This window comes from Sminthopsis crassicaudata, chromosome 1, assembly GCF_048593235.1.
Source record: "Sminthopsis crassicaudata isolate SCR6 chromosome 1, ASM4859323v1, whole genome shotgun sequence".
NCBI lineage: Eukaryota > Metazoa > Chordata > Mammalia > Dasyuromorphia > Dasyuridae > Sminthopsis > Sminthopsis crassicaudata.
The window spans coordinates 693,601,880-693,618,800 of NC_133617.1; the positions used below are offsets into that span (position 1 = coordinate 693,601,880).

Genomic DNA, 16,921 nt, shown 5'->3' on the forward strand with positions numbered 1-16,921 from the left:
ATTGCAACCCCTCCCCCTTTCCTGTTCATTTGGGCTGAATTAGGGCTGTGGAGACCTGGCAACTCTGGCATTCCAAAAGATGAAACTCCAGATGTCCTATCTCAGATAGGAAGGGCATCCTCCATCTCTAAGTTCCAGACTTTCTGTCTCTAACTACTCCCTTCACTCCCACTTTATCCCTCATTGCAATCTGCAGTGCAGTCTATTCCTCATATTATTCCATGCAGTCTCCTTTTCAGTGGCTTCCACATTTGGAATGCATTCATTACTCTTTACCTAGGACTCTAAATACTTCAGTTTCTTTCAAGACTTGGCTCAAGTGTTACCAGAAATATCTTCTGCTGCCTCCCTCAAGCTTCCACAACCTGTCCTATTTTAGATATATTTGTTGTCATTTTCCAACTGTGTCCGTTCTTTTTTTCCCTTAGGTAATTGGGGTTAAGAGACTTGCCCAGGGTCACACAGCTAGGATGTGTTAAGTGTCTGAGATCAGATTTGAACTCTGGTCCTCCTGACTTCAAGCCTGGTGCTCTATCCACTGCGCCACCTAGCTGCCCCAACTATTCTTAACTCCCCATTTGGGGTTTTCTTGGCTGGGTTAGTTTGGCTGTGACCACGTGCAGAATTAAGTTCTAGAAATAGCGGAGCTGTTCCCCAGAGAATGGCCCGAGTCTTCCCGGGCAAAGCTCCTTAAGCCAAGCATGATTTGTTATCAGTAACCGTTTCATTTGTTAGCCTGTCTAGCGGGGTCGCGAGGGGCGCCAGTTTGAGAAACCCTTCTGTGGGGCGCATTCCCTGGCGCACACACTGGCACTCGAATTCACTCTCAAGACCCAGGAAACAAGCTCGGATTAGCAAAATGTTGGGGTCAGTAACGCACATTTAGATTGGAGACCCAATCGCGGACGCCCCAAAATACAAGTACGAGCGAAGGGGCGGGGCCAACTCCCGCCAAAGAGAGGGGGCTTAGGTTTGTTGTAAGAATATTTGAGTTTGAATCCTGACTCTGCCACTTACTAGGTGTGTGACCTCAGACAAAGCCCCGAACTTCTCTGGGCCTCAGTTTCCCCATATGTACTGTTTGAAATCGAAGACCCTCCGAGTGCGACCCCACGTTAATTTGAAAACACCGAAGAATCCAGAGCTCGCTGTCTCGAGCTCGGCTGCGGCGAACCATTGGCCAGAGTGTAACACGTGCCCTTCCCCGGGGCCCTGATTGGCTACAAATTACATCATCACACCGTCCTGCCCGCTTTGCTCCCCGCCTCGGGCCCCGAAAGGGGGGGGCGGGCCTAGGGCCGGCGGGGACCTAGCTTCAAATGCGGGCGCTGGTGGCTAAGCCTGCGGGCGGCAGCTGTGACGGCGGAGACAGAGGAAGAGAAGGAGGAGGCGGCGGTGGCGGCGGCGGCGCCTCGCCGGTGGCGGCCCTGCCCTATGTAGCCCAATTGAGGCCGGGCGGGTGAGTCACTCGGCCTCCCGTCTATCCGTCAGTCACCCCGGCAGTTAGTTCGGCCGCACCCCTCGGGGGGAGGGGAGGGACGGTGCGTACAGTCTATCCGCCGACCCGGCGCGCGAGCCCCAGGAGGCAGAGAGGGAGGGGCGGGAGACTCCGGGGAGGGGAGAGGGAGAGAAGAGGTAGTGTGTAGGAGGGAGGGGCAGGGGGCGGTGCGTACGTCACTTGCCCATCCCTGCGCGCGATCCCGAGAAGGCAGGAGAAAGAAAGGCCCGGGAATGTAAAGAAAGGAAGGACGGGGGCGGGGAGGAGGGGGTGATCGGTACTTTTATCCCGCCCGGCTACGCTAGCTCGAAGAGAGGAAGGGAGGGAGGAAAGGAAGGAAAAAGGGAGAAGAAGGAGGGAGGGAAAAAAGGAGGGGGCGGAGCCTTGGCCTTTATGAGGACGCCGTCGCGGTACTCCCCTCTCGCCCTCCGTCCGTGCGCAGGCTCAGTAGCCTGCTCCCAGCTGGAGGAGATCAGCAGGGACAGCTCCTCCCGTCCTCCTTCCCGGCGGGCGGGGATTGATCCCAGAACTCCATCCCAACTGCGAGCTGCTGCTTCGGGCTGCAGGAGTCTCCGAGCTCCCGAGGGCCGGAAAAGCCGCCACCGCTTGTTTAAAAGCATAATGATCAATAAAATGTAATCACCGAAGTTCGCCCAATAGCCAAGCGGTAAATCTGGGCTAATTTCAGTAAGCGCTTTAATTTGTCTGTTTAGATAGAACGAGGCAGCGAGAATGTTTTGTCTAAGCTGTGGGGTCCCCCTGTTTATTGATGGGCCGAATCGCGGTTCAAAAATACGAAAAAGTCCGCTTCCGGGGCGCTCGTCTAATCAGACACCCTCTCTTTTAATATGGTTGTTCCTATCTCCCCTCCCCCGCGTGTGGAGTGGCCCCATCCTGGAGCTCGAACCATAGCTTAAAGAGTGGAGACGCTTTTAAGTGGTTACCTCGGTTTACTGTGGTACCCGAACTTTTCGTACAGCGAAAAAGATATATATTTAAATCATCTTCTACAGGAAGTCTTTCATTCCTCTTAATTCCAGCCCCTCTTAATTTCTATTTGTTGTTTGCAGTTAGGCCATCCTCGGATAGTTTTTTGATTTGTTTGTTTGTTTTTTTCAAAAATAACTAACTTAGATGTGCTAAGCAATGGCAGACCCCAGAATCTATTACTGAGAATCTCTTTCATCTCCATAGATTCATTTTCTGTTGTTGAGTCGTGTCTGATTTACCCATTTAGGGTTTTCTTGGCGAAGATACTGGAGTAGTTTGCCATTTCCTTCTCCACCTCATTTTACAAATGAGGAAATTGAGGCAAACTGGGTCAAGTGATTTGCCTAATATCACCCCAATAGTGAGAAGCTGAGTCTGGATTTGAACTCAGGTCTCTCTGACTCCTGCTCTATCCATTAGGTCACCTAGCTGTTCCATTTTTTCTTTCCAATTGCAGACTCCGCAGTGAATCATAGAAAGAACTGAAAATAAAACCTTCAAGACAAGATTTTCTTTCCTCTCTAGTGGTCCAATCCGTTTTTAGAAAATATATATCCTGTCTTTTTTTCCCAAGTGCTTCTAGTATTTACAACTCTAATCTCAAAATAGCCCAGGGAAGTAGGTGGAGGCGAATGTTATTTCTCCAGTTTCACAAGGATTGTCCAGGATCAGATGAGGTAGCATCTGATAATTGCTCTGCTTTATTGTTATTATCCTTCATCAAGAGGGACGATCTTTGGACAAGGGTCGTTTTTTCAGACAAGATGAGAAAAGATCTAGGACCTGTGTCATCTCATGAACTGATGAAACAGCTCATGCGTATTCTAAAAACAATCTTCAATTATTTTAAGGGCTATTATATAGAAGAAGGAGTGTTCTGTGGAGTTCCTATAAGATGGGACTAAAGCAATGGCCAGAACTCACTTCAAAGATCTGCAGTTGGAGCAGGCCAAAAGCAATGGCATATACTGAATGCCCCATTTCTGAAGCTTTCAAGTTAGAGCTGAATGGCATTTGTCAAAGAATGTTGAAGAGGAAATTTTTACATTGATTAGAAGATTGAGTTAGACTCCTGAGAACTTGTGCTCTAAAATTTTATTACTGTGTTTTGTTTAAAGAAAACATACAATGCATTTTAAAATTCGTTGGGAAAAGATTTTCTAAATCTGTCTCACTACCAGTGTGACTTTGTGCAAATGTCTCAGCAGTAAAGAATTGATTCAGCTTCCCCTGCCCCCCCCCCAAATCATCACAGTTTTGCTTTCTGAAAATTGCTGAGGCTAACTCCCAACTACAACCCATTGAAGCAGCTACTTGTAGCTTGGCCCCAATATGCTGGAACTTGCTCCACAGCAAGGTATCACTTTCAAGCACCCAGAGTTCATTTATTTATTTAAGCTTTTCTATACTTGTATGGGTTCTGTATTTTCTTTTTTCTTTTTATTAATTTTATAATTTTAACATTTTTAACAGTACATATTCTGTTCTGAATTTTTCCCCTCCTTCTCTCCACCCCCTCCCCTAGATGGCAGACATTCTCATACATATTAAATATGTTATAGTATGTCCTAGGTACAATATATATGTGCCGAACCAAATTTTGTTGTTGTTGCAAAGGAAGAATTGGATTTGGAAGGTAAAAATAACCTGGGGAGAAAAACAAAAAATGCTAACAGTTTACACTCATTTCCCAGTGTTTCTTCTCGAGTGTAGCTGATTCTGTCCATCATTGATCAATTGGAATTGGATTAGCTCTTCTCTATGTTGAAGATATCCACGTCCATCAGAATACATCCTCATATAGTATCATTGTTGAAGTGTATAATGATCTCCTAGTTCTACTCATTTCCCTCAGCATCAGTTCCTGTAAGTCTCTCCAAGCCTCTCTGTATTCCTCCTGCTGGTCATTTCTTACAGAGCAATAATATTCCATAACATTCATATACCATAATTTACCCAACCATTCTCCAATTGATGGACATCCATTCATTTTCCAATTTCTAGCCACTACAAAAAGAGCTGCCACAAACATTTTGGAACATACAGGTCCCTTTCCCCTCTTTAGTATTTCCTTGGGTTATAAGTCCAGTAGTAGCAATGCTGGATCAAAGGATATGCACAGTTTAATAACTTTTTGGGCATAGTTCCAAATTGCTCTCCAGAATGGTTGGATTCTTTCACAACTCCACTAACAACGTATCAGTGTCCCAGTTTTCTCACATCCCCTCCAACATTCATCATTATTTGTTCCTGTCATCTTAGCCAATCTGACAGGTGTGTAGTGGTATCTCAGAGTTGTCTTAATTTGCATTTCTCTGATCAATAGTGATTTGGAACACTCTTTCATATGAGTGGAAATAGTTTCAATTTCTTCCTCTGAGAATTGTCTGTTCATATCCTTTGACCGTTTATCAATTGGAGAATGGCTTGATTTCTTATAAATTAGAGAAGCACCCAGAGTTTAAATAGGACATTAGCAAGTGATGTGAAAAAAAATTAAGTTATGCATATTAATTTCTTGGAAAATTAGGGAAGATGTTACAGATTAGTTTTTATGGAAGGCAAAACACACATGAAATTAGTTTTAGATATTCTGTAGAGATTAGGTACTTAATATTTGACCTTCTATTAGAGGTCAGGTTTGACACAATCCTGCCCTGAAAGTAGCAATACCAGAAAAATAGCATGATTTTTATAATCATCCTCATCATGCTGTAATGATCTAATTACTTCTATATAAGAGAATTTAAATATGGAAAGGTTTAGTTGACATGGGAAAGAAACATTCAAACAATTTTTCTTCATTTTCACTGGCAACAATTCAACCATGATTTGTTGTCCATTTTAATCAATACTCTAAAGGACTTAGGGACATAAAGGCAAAAACCAAATGGTATCTGTTTTAAAGAAGCTTATACTATAATGGGATGTGGCATAGAGAGAAGCAATAGAAAATTATTTCAAGAGTAAAGAGCATTAACTACTGAATGGATAAGAAAGACTTCCTAGAGAAACTGACCTGAGCTGGGTTCAGGAAAGAAAATCTAAAAGAATTAATGTTACCTTAGAGGACCCCCTTTTTTTTAATGATTATCTTTTGAGATAAATAGTCCATGTTTGACTTAAGATTTCCATTTGAACTTTTTTGAATTCAATGATATTTCACACGGGAAAAAAAAAAGTCAACATTTTGTGAACCTGATCTATTTTATATAATCAGAATGGCTTTGAAAAGAAATGAAAGAAAATTTAGGAGACAGTCCATACAAATTTTTAATGAGATCCTGACTATTAAATTAGGGAAGGGAGCCTGCTGTTGACTATAGCAATAACTAACATTTCCCAGACAATTAACGTGTTTATTAGTCAGGAATACAAAAATGCCAGGCATTGCATCTACCATATTTGTATGTAGTTTGTAAATTCCTTGAGGACAGGAAATGTTTTACTTTTCTTTGTATCCGAAGCATTTTAGCTCGGAGCCAGGAACAATTTAAGGCCTCCTCAAACTTTTTAAATAGGGGGCCAGTTCACTGTCCCTCTGACTGTTGGAGGGCTAGACTATAGTAAAAACAAAAGCTCACACTCTGTCTCCGCCCCTCAGCCCATTTGCCATAACCCGGCAGGCCGCATAAACGTCCTCAGCGGCTACATCTGGTCTGCGGGCCATAGTTTGAGAACCCCTAAATTTAGGCACCTAATAAAATGGACTTTGACTTGACTTCACTGTGTTAATCATTAGGGATGCCAATGCAAAAGTGGAATGGTTCCTGCCTTGGGAAACTTAAGGTGTATTTATGTAGCTTTAAGGTTTGCAAACCATTTACATACATTAGATTATTTGATATTCACAACTCTTCTTTGGATACCATTATTACTATTTTACTCTTGGTAGAAACTTGGAGACTGAATGATTTATTTGCCCATATAGCCACGTCAGAGACCAGACTTGGCCTGGTGGCCATTCTGACTCTCAATCCAGCATGATTTCCACCATAACTTACTTTGTTATTGGAAGAATTCAAGGAAAGATTGGCTTTTTACATCTGTCAGAAATGTGGGAGGAAAAGGTTCTTTTCTATACTTTATTCACATGAAATGCTTTAAGAAGAGAACCTTTCACCTACTTCCCTGGGCTCTTTGAGGATTAAACTAGAAACATTTGGGCAAACTGAAGTGATGCTATTTAAAATATGTGTGTGTGTATGTATGTGTGTATATATCATACATACTTATATCCCCATTGAGAGGAAAGAAAAGCTTGGGAACTATTCTCGGATTTGCTTGGCCAGTCTATAGCTATTAGTAATTTTCAGAAAAATTCATAACAGAGTAACCTGATCTTTCTAGCAGCATTCTACATAAAAAATGTCTTCAATTAAACTGTAGCAGCAAAAGGGGGTGAATGCTACTATTTCTTATTGTTCTTGTCACAAAAGTTCTGATACTACCATAGCAAACTAAAGTATCTATCTAAAAATAACACCGCAAAGTTCCAGGTCCCTCTCCCTGCTTTAAAAAATAAAAGCTCTTAATAAAATTAAATTAACTCTGATTCACAAAAAGTATAAGGGAATCTTGGGAAGAATTTAAACTTCAATCTTCTTGATTCCAAGTCCATCATGCTTTTTACCATATCACCCAGCTACTTCAGAAGAATAGAACTAAATGTGATAGTCTACTAGATAAATACTGTAAAAATCCCTCAGAATTCTTGAAATGCTGAGAACCCCAAAGTATGACTTTTCCCACAAAACATTTGGGAAAAAAGTAACTTTTAACTATGTATAGTCTTTCAAAAATTATATACTAACAATTTGTAAGTCATTTAATCAAAGTTTACTTAGGACCAATGTTTTGGAGCCTTAGTCTAATCTTTTTTTTTTTTTTTTTTTTTAATAGTTAAGGGAACTGAGGTTCAATAATTTAAAGTCGTGTAGTTTAGTTTAGTCTCATAGATTAAAAACAAATGTGGTTTTTTTTTTTTGTTTGTTTTTGTTTTGTTTTTTGGTGGGTTTGTTTAGGAAGGTACCTTCATATACTTAAACCTGAAAATCATGTAAAAGCTGGAAAGATAACTTATTTTTGTATCTTGTAAACTTGTGACCGACTTTTTAAGTCTTAGATCTGTTTTACTTTTTCCAGTGCTTAATATAGAGTTTGGCATATAGTAGGCATTTAATAGATGTTTTTAATTGATTTTCCATCTGTATTTCCTACTTGCATCCTATTGCCCTTACTTAATCACTTCTGTGATTATGTCCCCATGCATATTTTACCTTTTTCTTAAGATGCCCTTTCTCCTGTCTAAATCCTTCCCATTTTCCAAGACCCCAATTCAAGTTCTTTCTTCTCAGTTACTTCTTTTGTGAACTTTTATATTGCACAATTTAGTGCTTAAGTTATCTGATATATTGTTTGATAATTGTTTCATTTGTTAGTTTTGTTTTTCCCAACTTACACTCCTTATAATCAGGGACTTCAATGGCAGATATTTATCTTGTTTTCTAATTGCTTCAGTAATTGGTCCTGTTTTCCATGGAATTTTAAAGCATAATATAATTTAGTTTTATATGGAAAATAAAGTTCTGTATCCCCTGCAGTATCTAGCACAATGCTGAGCACAAATAATCATTCAATAAATATTTTTTCAGTTGATTATTTTGGCAGTTATGACAAGGTAATTCCATTTTGGGTTTTTAAAATAACTATTAAGCTTTATGAGAGCCTTGTTATTATTTAAGATGATCTAAATTCCAAATTAAAAGTGATTAATTATTGTTTGCTGCACATCATCAGGCACAGAGACCTAATGTTAGAGTGCAGAGATCTTGGTCATTTTAATTTTATTAATTTACAGATCGATTCCCAGTGTGTAATGTTGCATAAATGATAGGAATTTTGGATTTCATGATGCAACTTAAAAGTTTGAAAGTAAATTATTTTTCTTAAGTGCAAAAAAAAAATCTATATTTTGAAGTCATGGGAGTAATTTAAAAATATTAATATGGATTTATCTTAGATAAATATTAATCTCAGATGTTTATCTTGATAATCTATTTGCTTTCATGATTGGTTCCACAGATACCCTAGTTTTCCATGGAATTTAAAATCTAATATAATTTTCTCTTGCGTGGGAAGTAAAGTTCATAATTGTAACTTGTGCCTTCTTAAGTAACAACTAAAACCACAAGGACAGCATGAGCCTTCAACAAAAAGACACTTGACCTTTTTGTTTTGTGTTGGGATGACCAAGGAGCAGCTTCTAGGACAATCTGGAAAAGGCACAAATGGCTGTTTTAGGCAAGCATTCCCCAGTGAATTATTTCAAGATGGTGCAGCCAGAGCAGAGTTGCTTATTCAGCCTGATACCTGTTTATCTGAAAGCTTGAGAAAGGTGTTTAGTTTTACATTGGGACCAGGAATAGCAGTGTTCAAGAAACTTAGTACAACACTGCAAAGCAAATATTTGTGCTTATGAGGTATCTAGGAATTTTTCCAGATCTTATGTAATCTTTTTCTTAACTAAAACAAAAACAGACCTTTATAGACTAGCCTTCTTGATAATTAACTGTACAACTTTGAGTGTCTGAAGTTTTCCTATATAGAAAGTTCCAGAGAGCAGAGATTTTTCTAATTTTCTATAATCTTTTTTTTTCAAAGAAATAAAATACAGCTAAAGTTCATTACTTGTATATTTTTGTTTTAATTTCTCACACTGGAATTCATTTTCCTATAGTGTATAGGTTCAATTAAATTTACTGAGCATCTGTGCTAGATGATAGAGATGTAACAACCTCACAGTGTATTGGTATGGACTCTATGACCTCTTAAACCTTTCTGATTCAGTGAATCTGAATCTACTCATAGCTCTTAAAAGATGAGCTGTTGCTTAAGGCATTCCTATAGTTATTACCCTTATATGGATTCTTTACAATAAGAATTCTCTGGCGGTTCAGAAGAAATGTCAGATGTTCTTTATGTGTTCACATAGTCTTTCCTGTTTTTAAACATAATTTTCTGTCACAATATCAAGATATTAGTATTAATTGAGCTCTGTTAATTCTACCTGGGCAAAATTTAAAAAGTAGACTTCTCCCAGCAAACCTTAGTCAAGTAAACATCTTTGCTGCTGTTATTTCACAAGCTTTCTTCCAACTTTATATTTTCTATTCTAGATTGTGCAAACAAATTGATTCCTGTTCTCCTCTTAGCACAGAGCATCCAGATTATATTTATGCATTATTTCTTTACCTTTAGCAAATGAACTCAAGCAGCTCCTTCAATTCTTTTGATGTAGTCTGTGTTTCTGGTTAAAAAAAACAAAAACAAAACAACTTTTTTATAGCAAATGTCTTAACTATATCCTGTAGTAGCATTTTTGCTAACAATTCAACGAATACTTTATGCTATTTCTTTATATTTCTTAGTAATATTGACCTACAGTGGGTTTTTTTTAATAACTGTGTTAAAGATCCTTTTGTTCCTATGTTTTTACTGTTGTTTTTTTTTTCCCGAGGCAATTGGGGGTTAACTGACTTGCCCAGGGTCACGGAGGTAGGAAGTGTCTGAAACTAGATTTGAACTCAGGTCCTCCTGACTTCAGGGCTGATGCTCTATCTACTGCCCCACCTAGTTGCCCCTTTTACTGTTATTTTAAAACAGAAATGGATATAGTATTTTGTTAAAACCCTTTTCTTCATAATTAATATAATCTTTTGCTTTTGGTTGTTATGTTTTGTTACCCAGTTTCTTAAGGGGTCATGAATGGAAAAAGTTTAAGAAGCCCTGATCTATTGTGTTTCCTAATATTGAACTAACCCTGCATTCCTGATTTAAATCTAATCTTAAGGAAGCCTATCCCAGCTTCTATGCTCTGACAGTGTTGTATATGTCTGTTTATACGTAGTTATTTGCATGTTGTCTCCTCTGTTAGAATGTGAACTCCTGGACAGTGGGAAATGTATTTCTGCATTTCCTTGTACCAACAATGTTTAGCACAGGCCCTGGAATATACTGATTAACAATCACTATTATTATTATTATTATTATTATTATTATTATTATTATTATTATTATTATTATTATTATTATTATTATTATTATTATTATTATTATGCAGGAGCTCGATGGTAGAGTGGGTAGGGCACTAGGCTACAATCAGGAAGATATCTTCCTGAGTTCCCTTCCTAGCTGTTTCCCTCAATTTCTTCAACTTTAAAAGAAGCTGGAGAAGAAAATGGCCAACTACTCCAGTATCTTTGCCAAGAAAACCCCAACTGGGGGTTACTGAAACTATTGAATAACAACTATAAATGCTTGTTGACTTATTGATTAATCTCATGTACTTCTTTGTTTTATAATTCTTTAATGTCCTATCATGCAATATAGTGTATTCTTGTTTTCTTTGTTTTTGTCTTATTCCATTTTAGTCAGGGAAGATACTTAGTGTCTTATATTTTTCCAATTATATATATTTTTATATATTATACCTTATATATTAATATATTATTATATATTACATTATATATTATATATTATCTATATATATCATCTATATATCTTATTATATTTTTCCAATGTTTAACACAGTTCTTTTCACAGAGGTAATTCATGTTTGTTCTGAAAATGAATAAATGAATGAACTGATTTAAAATGAAAGGATTGACCCTAAAAACTTATATTAGTCAAAAGAAAACTGTTACAGTGAAGAAATGTTATCCTCCCTTTTGCCCATGCCCTCCCCACCCCACCCCCAGTACTCTGTAATTTCTTTACTAAGAAGTTTGAGTATTAGGTCACTGTTTTATTTTTAAGATCTTCTTGACAATTTCATTGTCACCATAGGTGTCACTGCTGTCTGTAAGAACTTATGCAAAATTAATTCAGGTTAAAGATTCCATTTTTATTCCTTATATACATATACATATACATATATATATATATATATATATATATATTTAAAAGATGAAAATATTTTTAAAAAATACTAAAAAGCCCTTGCTTTGCGCAAGGCATTATGCTAGGTTTTGGTGTTATAAAGGTAAAAGCTAATTGATCCCTGCCCCCATGGAGCTAATGTTTCTATAATATGCAAACATAACATCATGAATTTATGATAATTAAATGACTAACTTGTTTCTGAATATTTTACCTTTAAAAATCTAATTAGGATCATCAGTTCTTTTTAAATTATATTTGGTCTTATAAACGAAGTCATAATTTAATTTTATGATCTTTTTCCTCAGTTCAGTTCCACAGATTTTTTATCAAATATCCACTATGTCTATCAGAAAAAAAAAACATTTTGAAGCACCCAATAGAAATAGAATAATCAGATTTTTTAAAAATCTAGGTCCTTTCCCTGGAAATGAATCTTTAGTGGATTATTGTAGAGATTTGGGCTTAGTTCTTAATTGTTTATATGTTTAATAATGCCATATGTAGAGATAGTGTCCTGGCGTTAGAAAGACCTTAATTAAGACATAGCCTCACACCTACTAGCAGTGTGACCAGGCATAAATTACTTGTCCTCTCTATCTCAGTTTCCTTATTTGTAAAATGGGGATAATAATATCTCAGAGTGCTGTTGTGTGGATCCAATGACGTATTATTTAGAAAATGATTTGTATATTCATAGCATATAATCAGTTTATAAATGTGTTCCCTTCTCCCTTATCTCCCCTAAAATCATTCTGCAGGAATAAGTATTAACTTTTTTGTGTATATTTTTCAGAGCTGTGCTTAGAAATGTTGGGTAGTTTCTTTCCTTTGGGCATTTGCCCAGTGGGACTAGAAAGTATGAGAGGAAAGCCATTGGGAAACTTTTCTTTACTCCATGATTGGGGAATGTATACTCCCTGGTGTACAATGAGCTCATTTAGAGGACTTCTTTATGTGACGCAAATGATTAGATATACCAAAACACAGAGAATGGTGTTCTAGTGCTGAATAACAAATCATCTGGCTAATGCTAAAGATGATTAACAAATTCAGACATGCAAAAGTAGCAATGGTGACATTTTAGTCACGACTCTATTTGGATTTTAAAAGTATAAATGCTCATGCCTTTTAAATTATTATAGAATTACTGTAGAGTAGTTTTGCTTTTCCCCTTAAGTCAATGGAAGATTTTCTTGACAGTCTTTGAAATTACACACAAAGGAAGACTGTTGATAAGGCTTTTTTGTAGAAACACTTATCTTTGAATTCATATTTAGGTAACCTAAAATTGAGCACATTTTATCTTATTCAAATAGATCTGGCTGTCCATCTATCATCCATACTTTACCTTGGCCATGTGACCAATCATCTTCTCTTTATATATGTTTGATTTATGGCATTTTTTACTTTTGGCCTTCTGTGAGTCTTCTTGATTCCAAGCTCTGTGCTCTATCCACTGCACCACTTAGCTGCCCCAAATAAAGTGTTATTTTAGTCTTTATATTTATGCCACAGTTCATTTTCTATTCAAAACTATTCAAAAACCATTTGAAATTTGTTTCTAATATGAAGTATATATACATACACTTTTTAGAAATAGTTTTTATGAAAATAAGATTCATTTTTCACCCATTTTAGGCATCAAAATATTAAATCTATGCAGCAATATCTCACATCTTTTAAGAATTGGTTTAAATCTTTTCCTTTACATAAAACTAAATTTTATGCCACCTTACCCCCTTTTTAGCACTAAACTTATCAACATGAAAAATGTCTTAAGGGGACAGGAATATTACATCTCACTGGCATATAACAACACAAGTAAAACAAAATTGGGTTTTTGTTTCAAGGAAACCTTAGGGTTATTAAAAAAAAAGGGGGGGGCTTTGTCTTTCCTAAAGGCAATCTAACCTGCTCTTCTATTCAGATTTGGTCCTGATTCATTTTCCAAATTACTGTCTGTATATACTGATATAAATACTGAGAGAAAAGGGATGTTATCCATCCAAATGAATGTCATTATCTGAGCAATAGATAATCCTTCATCCCCTTGGTCTTTTGTTTGTGGGTGGTAGGGACAAGTTCTTTTCAGTGATTCCATTTTATTTTAGTCATCAAGAAGATGTTTATCAACAATCTCTAATGAGAAATAATAGCATTCTTATTTTATGAGGTAAAATTAATTGGATTATAAATTATGTATTTAGTCTAAAGATAAAGGAGACAATTCTTAAAGATTGTTAATTTTAGGGCATTTGCTGATCTGCATTAATTGACATTTGTTGTTTTTACAGAGAATTCCTAATACCAGTAAAATCATAGGTCGAGACATAAAAAAGTTTGACTTTCTTAGTAGAGGTCTTTTTTTAATGAAGTTACTATTCCAGTGCAGCAAATCAGACTCCTAGGGTTAATAGTAATAATAACAATAAAATCATGTTTTTAAGTTTTTCAATGCACCTTACATTTGTTAATTCATTTGCCTGCCCCTCACGAAATCCCTGTGATTCAGGTGCTATTATCCTCAGTTTTACAGATGAGGTACAGAGAGGTTATATACTTTCCCAGGGTCACAGTTATCTGAAGCAGGATTTAAAATTCAGTCATCCTGACTCCAAATCCAGAGCTCTATTAACCCTGTTAAGAGTAAACTCAAAATAGAAGTCAGGGCCTTTGACTACAGTTTCAGCTATGTATTTGTGGTAATTTTAATACTAATTTTAAAAAGCAAAGCAAAAACAAATCTAACTCATTTTTTTAAGTACCAATCTACATATTAACATGTGTTCAGAGCTAAACTAAATATTAAACACACCTTCTGTCTTGGAAACATAATTTAAAGCACATAGTTGAAGTTGACTAACATAGCACTTTGGGGCTATGGCATAAAATCAAATATCTAGCATTTGTATCATCTGTTTTCATATTTGTGGTGTCCACGAGGAAGGAAAGGACAAAATAAGAATTTGTTAAGCACTTACAAGAGACCATATAATCAGAACATAGTTTTTGGGGAAAATACTATCTTCTAACTAATTGGATAAAGTTTTGCTAAGGAACTCAAGTCTTAGAAATTGGAATTTTAAAAGTCATTTCAAGCAATGAATATGGCCAGGAGAAGTCTTTCAGGTGGGATGTTTTCCTTAGGGTCTTTTTATTTCCCCTCAGGATTTTGAAGGAGACCCATTTAAGATCTCATTTATCTTTGTATTTTGTTGTCCCTTCTGGTAGGAAAAAAAAAAAGAAAATTTGTATGACAACTATTGGTCTTCAGAACAAACTGACCTGCTATGTAACCAAGATCTGTGTTCCTTTGTACAAGGCAGTGAATCACTATGACTGGAGCTCATGTTTCCTATTGTCTTAATACAAATGGGGATTTTATTAGTGAATATAGGAGAACAAATATAGTACATTTTTCATATAATAGACATATTTTATCACATTTTAAGAATTTAATTCATACTGATCCTGTTATATATATGTATATATATATATAATTGTTTTTAAAAATTATAACAATTAAGTTTGCAGGTTAGAAAAAAGTTAATTTCAATTATATTTGAAATATTAACATTCCTTATTTTATTCATGATATCCATAAAACAGACTAATTTTACAGTGATTGATTTATCCCTGAATCATATAAATTCATTCTACCCAACTCATTATTTTGTTTCAGAATATGATATCAAGGAACATTTTGTGTAGAAGAGTCTGTGTATATGGGGGGAGGGGAACAGATATTAAAATTTCATAAAAGAATTGTTTCTTTTTGTTCCAATGGGTTTAAAGCTTTTATTCTATACCTCTATTCCCCTATTTCCCTAAATTCCTAGAAAAAAAAGTTTTCTAACACTGTCTACTTTTTTTTCATTTCTGAATGCTTTTGCAGTCTGGTTTCCAACTTTATCACTCAACTTAAATTGCTGTCTCCAAAGTTATCAGAGATTTTATTAGTATTTTCTTGTCTCTCATTCTTCTTGCTTGGCTTTTCCTCCCTGTTTGACTATTTCTTCTTTGGCTACTTTGCTAGGTCCTTATCCATATTATGGCCCTTCACTGTGGACATATGCTCAAATTGTCTTATGTTCTGGACCCTCTTCTCATTTTTTTTTACAATACATTCCTTCATTTGGTGATCTCCAATTGCTCTCATAGGATTAATTTATGTGTCTGAGTTATACATCTTTGTATCTCACCTCAGTCTCTCTGTTGAGCTCAGGCCTATATCAGCAATTTCCTATTGGACATTTCAAAGTAGGTATCTCATAGACATCTCAAACTCAGCAAGTCCAAAATTGAATTGATTCTATTTTCCCTAAAACCCAATCTTTTTCTAAGCCTCCTATTCTATTGAAGGGATTTCCATTTTTCCAGTGCACTAAGTTTTCTTACTATCATCCTTGACTCTTCCCTCTCCCTAACATCTAGTTCTCAGAATTTAGCCATCCTTCTCTCTGTTTAACATCTACCCTCTTTATTTAGTCCATATCACCTCCAGTCTAGAGTATTGCAGTGGCTTCTTAATCAGTCTTCCGAGTTTGGGCCTCTTCCCTCCCCAAGTCATCCTTCATACAGCTGTCCATATGATTTTACTTAAGCCCAGTTCTGATCACATTGTTCCCATCCTCAAGAAGCTTTAGGTTCCCTATTGACTCCAGATCAAATATAAACCCTTCTGGTTGGCTTTGAAAAGCTTTTTCAATCTGATTTCAATCAACCTTTCCACCCTTGTTTAAATAGATATTCCTTGTCTTCCTGAATTCGCCAATCTAGCCAGATTGACCTTATCAATCAGTAAACATCTGTTAAGTCCCTAGTTTGTGCCAGACACTGTGCTTAATGCTAGGGATATAAAAACTGCCCATACCCCCAAGGAACTTACAATCTAATGGGGGGAGACAACATGCAAAGAAATATATGCAAAGCAAGCTCTAGACTGAATAAACAGGAAATAACAAAGGAAAAGCAGTGGAATTAGAAGGGGTTGGGGAAGGCTTCTTGTAGGAGGTGGAATTTTATTGGAACTTAAATGAAGCCAGGAAGATCAATTGTCCTAGAGGAGGAAAGAGAGCTTTCCTGGGTGACAGCCAAAGAAAATGCCTAGAGCTAAAAGGTGGAGTATTTTGTTCATATTGAACAGCCTGATGAAGGCCAGTGACATGGACTCAAAAAGTGGTGGAGAGTGTGTAAGAAGCCTGAAGAGGTAGATGGGAGGGCTAGCTTATAAAGGGCTTTGAATGCCAAATAAATCATTTTGTATTTGATCCTGGAGATGATAGGAAACCCCTGAAATTTTTTTGGGGGGGATAAATGAGCTGACATATTTAACCACTATGCTTTACCACTAGGTATACAACTCTTGATCCTTCTTGAACTGGCATAGGTACAGTGAGCACAGAATTAATCTGAGACAAATTTGGATTATTTGGGTTTTTTTTAGAATGCAGGGGAAAGCAAAAAAATATGGCAGAATAGAAATGACAG

At 36.7% G+C, this 16,921-nt stretch overlaps 1 protein-coding gene across 3 annotated transcripts in view; it reads left to right on the forward strand.

The window, feature by feature from the left end:
• Positions 1-738: 738 nt before the first annotated feature.
• PTPDC1 (protein tyrosine phosphatase domain containing 1) overlaps positions 739-16,921 on the forward strand; it is a 69,694-nt gene continuing 53,511 nt past the window's right edge. The window contains exon 1 of one of the 3 annotated variants that reach the window (XM_074283661.1): positions 739-867. The gene's annotated coding sequence lies outside the window, so the exon portion shown is untranslated. Of the gene's footprint in view, positions 868-1,251; positions 1,542-16,921 lie in introns of those variants that run through there. The other 2 variants (XM_074283662.1, XM_074283660.1) reach the window with 2 other exon arrangements.